The sequence below is a fragment of the Dermacentor albipictus genome, chromosome 4 (assembly GCF_038994185.2).
Source record: "Dermacentor albipictus isolate Rhodes 1998 colony chromosome 4, USDA_Dalb.pri_finalv2, whole genome shotgun sequence".
Lineage (NCBI taxonomy): Eukaryota > Metazoa > Arthropoda > Arachnida > Ixodida > Ixodidae > Dermacentor > Dermacentor albipictus.
The window spans coordinates 107,405,807-107,416,323 of NC_091824.1; the positions used below are offsets into that span (position 1 = coordinate 107,405,807).

The 10,517-nt window shown below is 45.0% G+C and overlaps 1 protein-coding gene across 6 annotated transcripts in view; it reads left to right on the forward strand.

Annotated features, from left to right (window-relative positions):
• Window positions 1–308: 308 nt before the first annotated feature.
• The window catches only part of LOC135920929 (glutamate receptor ionotropic, kainate 5-like), a 167,822-nt gene continuing 157,613 nt past the window's right edge, over window positions 309–10,517 (forward strand). For 4 of the 6 annotated variants that reach the window (XM_070537367.1, XM_065455211.1, XM_065455210.1 and 1 more), the window contains exon 1: window positions 310–643. The gene's annotated coding sequence lies outside the window, so the exon portion shown is untranslated. Of the gene's footprint in view, window positions 644–10,517 lie in introns of all 6 variants that reach the window. The other 2 variants (XM_065455213.1, XM_065455214.1) reach the window with 2 other exon arrangements.

The following is a 10,517-nucleotide window of genomic DNA, read 5'->3' on the forward strand; positions in this document are numbered from 1 at the left end:
CTGGTGTGATATTTTCGGGCAATTACCTTCAAGGACACATTAAAAAAAAATTATGGGGTTTTACGGTCCAAAACCACGATATGGTTATGAGGCGCGCCGTAGCGGGGGACTCCGGAAATTTGGTCAAGGATACTTTTCGCGATGTTAGCACCGACGCGTTGGCGACTACGGGTGAAATCATTCCGGGCATTGTGCTGCTACAGCGTGCGTGGCCACGGCTGGTCCGTAGCGTACCTCTGGCGTTTGAACAACACCTCCTAGATATAACTGATATAACTGAATGCCTGCTCGCTTTTCGCGTGACGTCACACGCGTCACTTTTCGCAGCCGGGCAGTAGGCGACGAGATGCCGGCGCCGGAACACGTCGTTTTGCTATTGCGTCGTGCCGTGCGTGCGCTACCTTGGCGGCGTGTGCTGTGTGCAGTCGGCGTTGCGGTCACTGCGTGGTTGTGCTACTGGTTCCTTGAAACGTGAATGAGGAAAGTATAAACATGCCATGTGATTGTTGTGTGCCAGAGTGCCGCGCATTACCACCAACGAGCCGGAGGTACCCTTTTTCTCCTTCCTGAAGAAAGAAAGCAGCCGATATAAGTGGCTACGAGCAGTCTCACGGAAGGAATACGAAATACCTCCTCTACGAAGGTAGGTGGAGCTATTTCTTACTTGCTGATAGATAACGTGCTATTTATACTAAAGAAAAAAAAAACGCTGCTGTCCGCAAACCGCACGCTCACCAGCTTTTCTCGACGTAATTTCTGTCGGCTGTTTCTCAGCCCCAAGCCCCCCCCCCCCCCTCCCGAAAAAAAAAGGAATTAAGGAAAAACTAAATAAAAAGCAGCGTTTCTCTTTCCTGCATCTTTCTCGCCACTGCCGGATAGCAGTGTCCTATAAAGGACGCTACCGAGAATTATGCATGGTTTTGCCGAGCGTGGAAAGTGGTACTATGCTTTGAAAAACATATCTAGTTGTTTGAGTTTAGCTGAATGTATTTACGCGTCTTTTCTCGTGCAACAACGAACGCTATAGGCTTTCATTAGGGCGAATAAATAAAAGAAGTGGACGACACTTTTGTAGAGGCCACATTAGTCGTTCGTGTGTCCACGTGAGAGGCAGATCTTTTTTTGCCATTTCACTGCAGCGTATATACGTATATAACGTATATAGTACACAAACAAAAGTATTCTTAATTGACTCAACCTATATGGTGCTATGCATTACAAGCCGTGTTTCCTTCCGAGAAATTGCTGCGAATGTGGCCCAAATGGGGATAAAACCCTCGACTAATACTTTTCATGTTCGCGCAGCCACGCGCTAAGCAATTCGAGAAATCCCCCAGGCGCATGACCCCACCCGCGGCCCCTTTTCAGACACCCTCGAGTCATTTCTTGCTATGATGCCTTGACTTCCTCAGTAACAAATAAAAAGCCCACCTTTAACTGTCGACTGCTGACGTACAACGGAAATTAAAGCCTTTATACATTTTGCACTACTTAGCGCAATAGCGCTCGGCTAACCCGTGGCTACGACAGCTAGTCCTGTTCAATTTATAACGAGGATTAGTCTCTTGCGGTTCAAAGAGGAATGCTTCCGCGGAATACGGCCAGCTGCAAGAAGTGTGGCTGTTTGGGCTTGTTGGTTTGACACCATGGCACATCGTAGCGAAAAAAAAGTACATATCACAGACTAACAGAAGAAAACAGAAAAACGACGAGTGCTATCTGCGAGAAGCGCGGCCGCTCGACGAGAACTTTTTATCGAGCGCCCGCGCTATGGAAGCATCGGCACACGGTGTTGACGTCACCGTCAGAGCAAGGAGGGATTGAGTAATCTAGGAAGTGTTGGTTTGAACGCGAGACGCACGCTCCAGGCCGGCCGAGGTTTGGCATTGTGCCAAGATCGTTGTCGCCCGTAGACGCTGACACGGCCGGAGCTATATTCTCGCGAAATCTCGTGAAAGGGAACGTATCGCGGAAAGTGACTGCGCGAGAAAACAGCCCCATGGCTCCATTTGGCCAATATTTTCGTCCGTACGAGAAAGATGAACGTCATATATTTACAAAAAGCGTTCGATATTGAGCAGCATTCACTGTGACATATTCGCGATTACGATTGGCCGGCGGAGGCGCTTATGAAGTTTTTTGGTGCACGAACATCACTTGTAAGGGCTGTAGCGGGAATGCCTTTTTTGTTACCATACATAAGTGAAACATGGACCATGGGGGGGGGGGGGGGGGGCTAATTCACGAAACATTTCGAAGTGCTTTTTGCCATTGGTTGGATCGCCTTAGATAACATGTCCAGCATCAGGATTGGAAGGAATTTGTTCTAATGAACAACTCAAGCGTAAGAATTTCTTGTGAGTACAGACTCAGATGTTCCAAGTAAGAACGTGCCTTAATTCGGCTAGACCGCCATCGGGTGCTTGGTCGGAGCGGAAATTCCCTGGCGATGACGATCCCCAAGGAAGGAAGGAAGGAAGGAAGGAAGGAAGGAAGGAAGGAAGGAAGGAAGGAAGGGAGGAAGGAAGGAAGGAAGGAAGGAAGGAAGGAAGGAAGGAAGGAAGGAAGGAAGGAAGGAAGGAAGAAAGGAAGGAAGGAAGAAAGGAAGAAAGGAAGGAAGGAAGGAAGGAAGGAAGGAAGGAAGGAAGGAAGGAAGGGAGGGAGGGAGGGAGGGAGGGAGGGAGGGAGGGAGGGAGGGAGGGAAGGAAGGAAGGAAGGAAGGAAGGAAGGAAATCAACTTTATTCGAGGTCCTGCAGACCACGAAGCTTTGGGCTCTCGTGGAGTGGGCGTCTCCCACGACGGGACCGGGAGGTTGAGTTTCCTGGCAGCGTCGTGGACCTGCTGGACGACCCCGAGTTGGGGAGCGAGTTCTTCGCTCCGGATTGCTTCTTCAAACTTGCGCTTGTCCTCTTCGTAGTTTATGTGAGCTTGCGAGCACGGCCAGAGTAAATGATATATGTTAAGGCGATGACGTATCAGTGTTGTTGACAGAGAACTATACATGCTTCATGACTTCGTGGAGAGAAGGAAAATAAAGTTTAGTGTTCGCTGGCTAACATTCGAACGCATTGTGGCTTTATTCACTGACAGATATAGAAAAAAAAAATACGGTTCGCCAGAAAATAGTCCTCCAGACTGCATTGTCCCAAATGGTGTCCCAAAGCCTAATCTGCCGATCTAGGTTAACTTAATATGTTTAAAATATATTTTATATTTATATATGTTATTATATTATTAATTTATTATATAACTACATTAATTAATCATATATATATATATATATATATATATATATATATATATATATATATATATATATATATATATATATATATATATATATATATATATATATATATATATATATATATTCTTTGAAGTAAAGAAATTAAAGAGAACCCCCACCTCCCCACGCGTTGTCATAGCGGCTCAGAAATATGACAAGGACAAAGTGCTAATAATGTTGATGTTGATTTCTTCAAACATGACACATGCCAAGATATGAATTGGCCACACATTGAGAAAGAAAATGTCTAAAGCAGAAAATCACAAAGCTTAAAAAGCAAAAGTTAAAGGTATTTGACAAATTATACCAAGAAATTAGAAATTAACAAATTATTAAAGAACCCGTGACAAAAACAAATCGCAACACGGTGTCTTTAGGAACGTAAACTGCTGGATACTTCAATAAACGTATGTGATGTAGTGCCAGTTTCTGTGTAGCTTAGGCCAAACTGTACTACTCCAAATTATAGTGCATTTGGAACGGCCATCGAACATGCTAATAGTGGTGCGTGGCGCCTTCGAGGCTGTCTCTTTCATTATTAGTCTTTTAAACGTTTGCACGGTGTCGCGATGAGTGTGGTTTTGACTAGTTCGGTACAGTGCGTAAATAGAAACTAAAGATGCGGTGGAAGTGCTGTTCAAGGCACTAATTCCCTTCGAACAATTTCGATATAGCGATGTTTTTCAGTTGTTCGCCCTGCCGTTTTCTTCACAAGGTCGAGCTGTTTGTATTGCCAGCTTTCCACATCACATTACTATGGACACTGCAACGCTTCCTGTTGCAATAAAGTGCAGTGAAATAATTCCAAACGTCTTTAGGTGAATTAGGCGCGTCTGCACGTGACTGAAATTAGTTTTGCATCAATTTCGCGCCATTGTTGTTCCAATCGAACGGAAGACATGATGGTGGTGATGATGATGATGATGATGATGATGATGATGATGAATTTTTATACAATGGCACATACCCACTGTGGGAGAAAGGCCATCAACCGGGTGGTATGATAAACGAACAAAAGTATATAAAAACAAGGCTATTTATTTATTTATTTATTTGTACCTAAAATACCCCATTTGGGGTTTTACGTGAGGGGTGGGCATATTTAGGTAATATTTTCGATGAATGCCTTGAACGATGAATGACTGGAGTGGTGCACTGCTTCAGCAGGTAGATGATTCCAGTCTTTCGCAGTTTGAACGAAGAAAGAGTTAAGCTGAGTGGTGGTGCGAGCTGGAGGGGGATAAACGGCCTTTGAATGCCAGCTATGACGGGATGAAGTGCGATGCGCAGGCGTGATTTCCGTCTGGTGAAGCAGCGAGTGATAAAATTTGGGAAAGAGGCACAGTGTTGCTATTTTGCGGTGGTTCTCGAGGGTCGGAAGGTTCAGAGATGACTTAAGTTTAGTAACGCTAGTGTGGTAAGAGTAGTCAAAATGAATTAACCTTGCTGCATGGTTCTGTATGGATTCCAGTGCTGTTGCCAGGTTAGATTGGTATGGGTCACACACTGAGCATGCGTATTCCAGCTTGGGTCGAACAAGCGTTAAATATGCAAGTAGTTTTACTGAAAGGGGGGGGGGGGAACAAGACGTAGATTACGGCGCAGGTAACATAGTACACGAGTGGCATCATTGCTAATGCCGCAAATGTGCGATGACCAACCGAGGTTATTGGACAAAATATTACCTAAGTGCCTATAAGAAGTCACAGCACATATTTCCGAACCGGTGATAACGTAATTAGCTGAAATAAATGATTGACGACAATGGAAAGTAAGCAGCGACGTTTTTTTGACGTTGAGGGGCATTAACCAATTATTACACCAAGTTTCAATGACGTTAAGGTCAGACTGGAGAGCACGAGAATCAGCGTCGTTAATAATAGTACGACAGATTACACAATCACCAGCAAATAAATGGATTTTGGAAGAACAGCCTATAGGTAAGTTGTTAATGTATATTAGGAAGAGTGGTGGCCCCAGAACTGTGCTTTATGGCACGCCGGAGATAACGGGTGATAAATTAGACGAGCATTGGTTAGCGTAAACGAACTGTTGACGGTTAGTCAGAAAGTTGCGTATCATTGGAAAACACAAGAATTAAGATTAGGACGCGATGGTTTTAGGAAGAGCCGTTCATGAGGAACCTTGTTGAAAGCCTTTTGGAAATCTAGGAAGAGGGCATCTATGGGTATGTTTTGGTCAAGATGCGAGCGGATGTCATTAACGAAGAGAGCTAGTTGAGTCTCGCAGGACATGCCTTTCTGAAAACCATGTTGATTAGGATTTAAGAAATTAGCGGATGTTAGATAGCTTACAATATGAGAATAAATTATATGGTCCATTAGTTTGGAACAAACACTGATGATGGAAATTGGACAGTAATTGTGGCACGATGGCGATGATCCTTTTTTGTTACTGGAACTACCTATTTTCCAGTCTTGCGGCACCACTCCACATGATAATGATGGCTGTAAGATATGACATGAAGATACACTAGAGATGTGCACAGTGTTCTTAAGCATTTTGGAACTGATTCCATCGATGCCGGCCGAGGATGTTCATTTGAGGGATTCAGTTAGCTTGGTGATACCATTTGCCTCGACTGTTATGTCTGGCATCGTTGGGTTGTTGAGGTAAGGACAGTCTGGGAGGTCAGTGTTAAGTTCAGAAGTGAACACGGAGAAGACAGAGTTTAGTGCTTCAGATACTTTATGGTCGGGAACACAATTATTGTCGTTATCATACAATAATAATGTTTTGCGGTTATTTTGGCTAATGTATTTCCAGAATTGTTTGGGATTGTTTTGCAGCATGTTAGGGAGTGTTGTTGAGTAGCAGGTTAGTTAAGCTGTTGCGGCCAAAGAGTCAAACGCCTTTTCACTGACGTAATATTTTTCCCAGGCAGTAGGGGTATTGGAATGATTGGCTTTACGAAGCAATCTTTTCTTTTTATTATTTAGTCGTTTTGATGCATTGTTCAGCCATGGGGACGAAGGTCGCTCTGTGAAGATTATATTTGGTATCAAATAACATAAACCGAGCAGCAGCAGCCTGCGGTGCCAGCGCCGCGTGCCACCACGCCCTGCGCGACGGGAGACCGAGGAAACAGCAGCGGCCACAAAGGCCGGCCGGCAGGCGCGCGCACCAGCTAAGCCCAGTGAGAGAGAGAGAGAGAGAGAGAGAGAGAGAGAGGCCGTGCGCCGGCTTCCGAAAGCGAGATGGTGGCACCCGCACGCGCGCGTCACGTGACTGCCTCGCCCACGACAGCCCGTCTTGCCCCGCGGCGTCGCGTTGCCCTGTCTGCTTCGCCGAGGCGCGCTGGTGACGTGGCGTCGCGGCTAGGCCCTCTCCCATCACGCAACAACCGACGCGCTAACGGAGCAGCAGGTGTTCCGATTTGCCCGCTCTGCTGCGCCGAGGCGCGCCCGTGACGTGTCGTCATAGCCAATGGGGGTTTAGACACCGTTTCACTGCTACAGACGCCGGCCTTTTCGCTCAATGACCCGTTTGATGCTTTCGCATCAATAATGTTGCCAGCCTTTCATAGACAGGAAGAAGTAAAAATAACACCTAATGTAAAAGGCATTATTGAGGTGAAGGATAATTAAAGCTTTTCCGTGGTGGCTTAGTGGCTATAATTGCGCTGCTAAACGCGAGGTCGCCGAGTCAAATCCCGGCCGCGGCGGCCGCATTTCGAAGGGGGGGGGGGAGGATGCAAGAACGCCCGTATCCCGTGCATCGTTAGCACGTTAAAGATCCCTCGGTGTTCAGAATATCCGGAGTCCTCCACTGCGGCGTGTCTCTTAATCGCGTCGCGGTTTTGGCACGTAAAACGACAGAATTCAATTCATCTAAATTTCTTGTGTCAGGGAGAAAGAGAGTAATTATCGAGCAATCGAAGTATTCTTCGCCCTTGGTGGACAGTTTCCTCATGCGAGGAAACAGTGGTACCTGCACATCTCCCGGGCACGGTTCACCGGTGCTAGCTGGTCAACAGAATATGGGCATGACAGTTGGGCCTCCTACTGCAATTCAGTGGTTACGTGCTCTGGCTTGGTTCTTGTTGCTCATTCAAATTCCCACACCATGTGGTGTAAGGCATAGGGGACGTCGCAGAATTCCCATAAATACGGGAACTGTGGTGGGTGCAATTTTGAGCAGTAAGATGCTGTGGACGTAGTCAGGAGTATTTTGAATGTTACTCCCTGCTCCGTGCTAAGCTTGTGCTGAATTATAGTATTATTATTAGCATGAATTTATCCCATTGTTATTTCAACTTTATAAGTTAATGAAGCATACATAATTCAATCGTGAAAAAAATGGGGAATATTATTAGGGTAATTTTTTGGTTCTCATGGGTAATTATATATGGCTTGGCAAACATTCCTGTCACCGTATCCAAACAACAATGCTCCGAGTGATAGTACTACAGTACTGGATAAAGTCAGCCCGAGATATACGAAGCCGGATTTCCGGAAACTTTCTTTTCGTTGAGTGTGAAATTGCCGGCACGATAGAAAAATGATCGATTAGTTTCGGCTCATTGCAGATGTAGCCATAACGGGGATACCGCGCCAGACCAGACAGGTGCTAGTAAAAATTGAGCAGTGGGATACGGCAATGCAGGCTTGTCGATGAAATTTCAAACAGTTCGACAGGACACCCCTGCCGCTTCCAAAAATGATTTAGATGCATAAAGTTTGTGGATTTTGCTAGTGAGAGGATTTTTCGGTCTTTGGTCAAATTCCCCATCTCTAGCCGCAGTGATATGGGCAGTGGTGGTCGGCGCAGAGACCACTGGATGATTTAAAGTGGCGCATGCTATTCCTCGGTGGCGTGGCACCCATACTAAATGAACTAAACGTAATGAAGGTGGAGCTAATGAATAATGTGTTCAAATTGGGCCAATTTGTAGACGCCTTAAGCGCGTTGTATACAGAAGGACAATCTGGGTTAATAACTGCTCTTAAAGTATTTAGGAGTAACTTTCGCAAAAGCTAAAGCTATTGCGAAGAGTTCTGCATAGAAAATGGTGTATAATCTGGAAGACCATGCAAGTGAAAAGTCCAGCGAATAGATGGTGAGTATATTGCAACGCCCGTCCTTCTCTTCACATGAGGAAGCATCAGTCGCTATGATATTTATTTAGAAATGTACCAAATCGTTTTCCAAAGGACCGTTCAAGTATGCTGGTGGTAGCAATTTAGCGGCATTGGGAAAATCATCTGTGGATTGAATTCTCATCAAGTGACGACGCGGAAACATCGAATAGAGTGGTCTCCCGAATATGTACTTTTAAAGGCGCCACTTGTGCTCGTACAAATAAAATCTGTGGGTTACGCAACAGTGACCAAACGTATTCAAAAATGAATTTGGTTCGTAAATAAATGGGCATTGCGTACGTTTCAGAGGTGATTCACAAACTTTCAGGTAGGTTTGCACCGCAAGCACTCGGAATTTCGTGGGAAGAGAAGGCGTGCGGACTTCCTGATATAACATATTATGAGCAACATAATTTTGGAAGACCTAAGCACAGGCGAACAACTTCTCGGGGGGAGGGGGGGTGACTTTAAAGGAACAAGGGATTTTATTTTATAGATTGCACTTCCGGAAAACAAAACACAGGCGAATTGCAGAATCGGTAGCACATGCATACTGTAAATCACGACGAGTGCGTCCGTTCCCGTACAAGAACGCCGGTTACTGATTCTGCGTGCTATCCCCATGACTCATGTAACCTTAGTTGCAATGCGTTCTATGCGAGAACAGCAGTTATCATTTCCGTCATATGTAACACCCTGGTACTTATGCGACTAAACCAGAGGAATGACTCTCTGACCGTGTATTAGAGATATCTGTATGGACACGGAAAAAGGCAATGCAAGAACGGCTCTTTTGTTTACGTTTAGTAAAAGAGGAATACTATAAAGCCACGCCTCAAGAGTAGAAAGGTACGATTGTGAAGACTGATAAACAAAATTGATGTCACTCGCAGCCGCGAAGAAGGCAATGTCATCGGCATAAGCATACAGATGCATATCCTGAGGCAGATGATTTGAACTCATTAACAGGTTAAACGATACAGGAGATAGGACAGCTCCCTGAGGCACCCGTACCTGTTGTTTGCTTGTCTTTTGTTTGCCCTCTGTCACTTGCTCATACCCACTGTGGGGAATTGGCCAATATGCGGATAGAGTTAGAAGGCGATCAGTAATTCTGAGAAAACAACTAGTACAATTGGGAAAGAATGAAAAGAATAGGAAAGTACAAACACATATAAGTTTACCTAATAAATATTTTTGAAACATCTATAAACTCTTCAACGACTGTGTAAACACCTTTGCGACTTGGCCTAAGAGACAACGCTCGAAGAGCAAGCATTTCAGGAATTGGGAAATCCACTCAAATTTTTCTAAATGTTGTTTCCAAAATGCTTTTCATTGCATGTGTGAATTGTCTACAGAATAAAATAAAAATGATCAGTCATCTCATCTTCACCACAGAACCAACACAGCGGGGAGAGAGCGCCAGAGCAGCCCTGTGTTGATGAAATTTTGAGGAAGGCACTCGACACGGTAATCGAGTGAAAGTTACCTCAGTTTTGCGAGTATGAAAAGCATCAGTGCGCCAAGGGAATAGTAGCTGTCGACACTCTGCAAAACTAGTTATAGCTGGGTTAAAAAATCAAGCATGATTGTTGCTGTTGTTGTCGGTGCCGTCTTCTTGTAATCTTCTTGCTCTCGTGATTGTTATTTTTATTATTATTACCTCCGGGAGGATAAAAACACGTTATGCCTAAAATCGCAGTGTTTTGAAAAGGGCATAGGGTAGGAAAATCAAGACAATTCAGCCCTGCGAAGGTGGATGACGAGCGGAGCTGTAAACATCGTGGTTAAGAAAACTTGTGGTAAAGACTTTATTGGCATCACTTGTTGTCACTTAGTAACGACGGTCCCAATGGCTTTGTGGTCGCTATGCTATTGTCACGTTGCGGTCACCCGAGAAGGATAAACAAGTACACGTGTCAATATACACTAATCGGCATACTCGCAACTGTAAACGCATTCTTTGACAATGTCAAATTGATGCACGTACGCCACTGGGTGGTCGGTTGGGCTGGGTCGGTGTGGCATCGCAAGCGATATGTCTGTAACGCGAAACGCGTAAACCACTCCCTTTTCGGTCCCGACACATTCACATTGAAATCACCGACGACCACAGGAGTAGTGT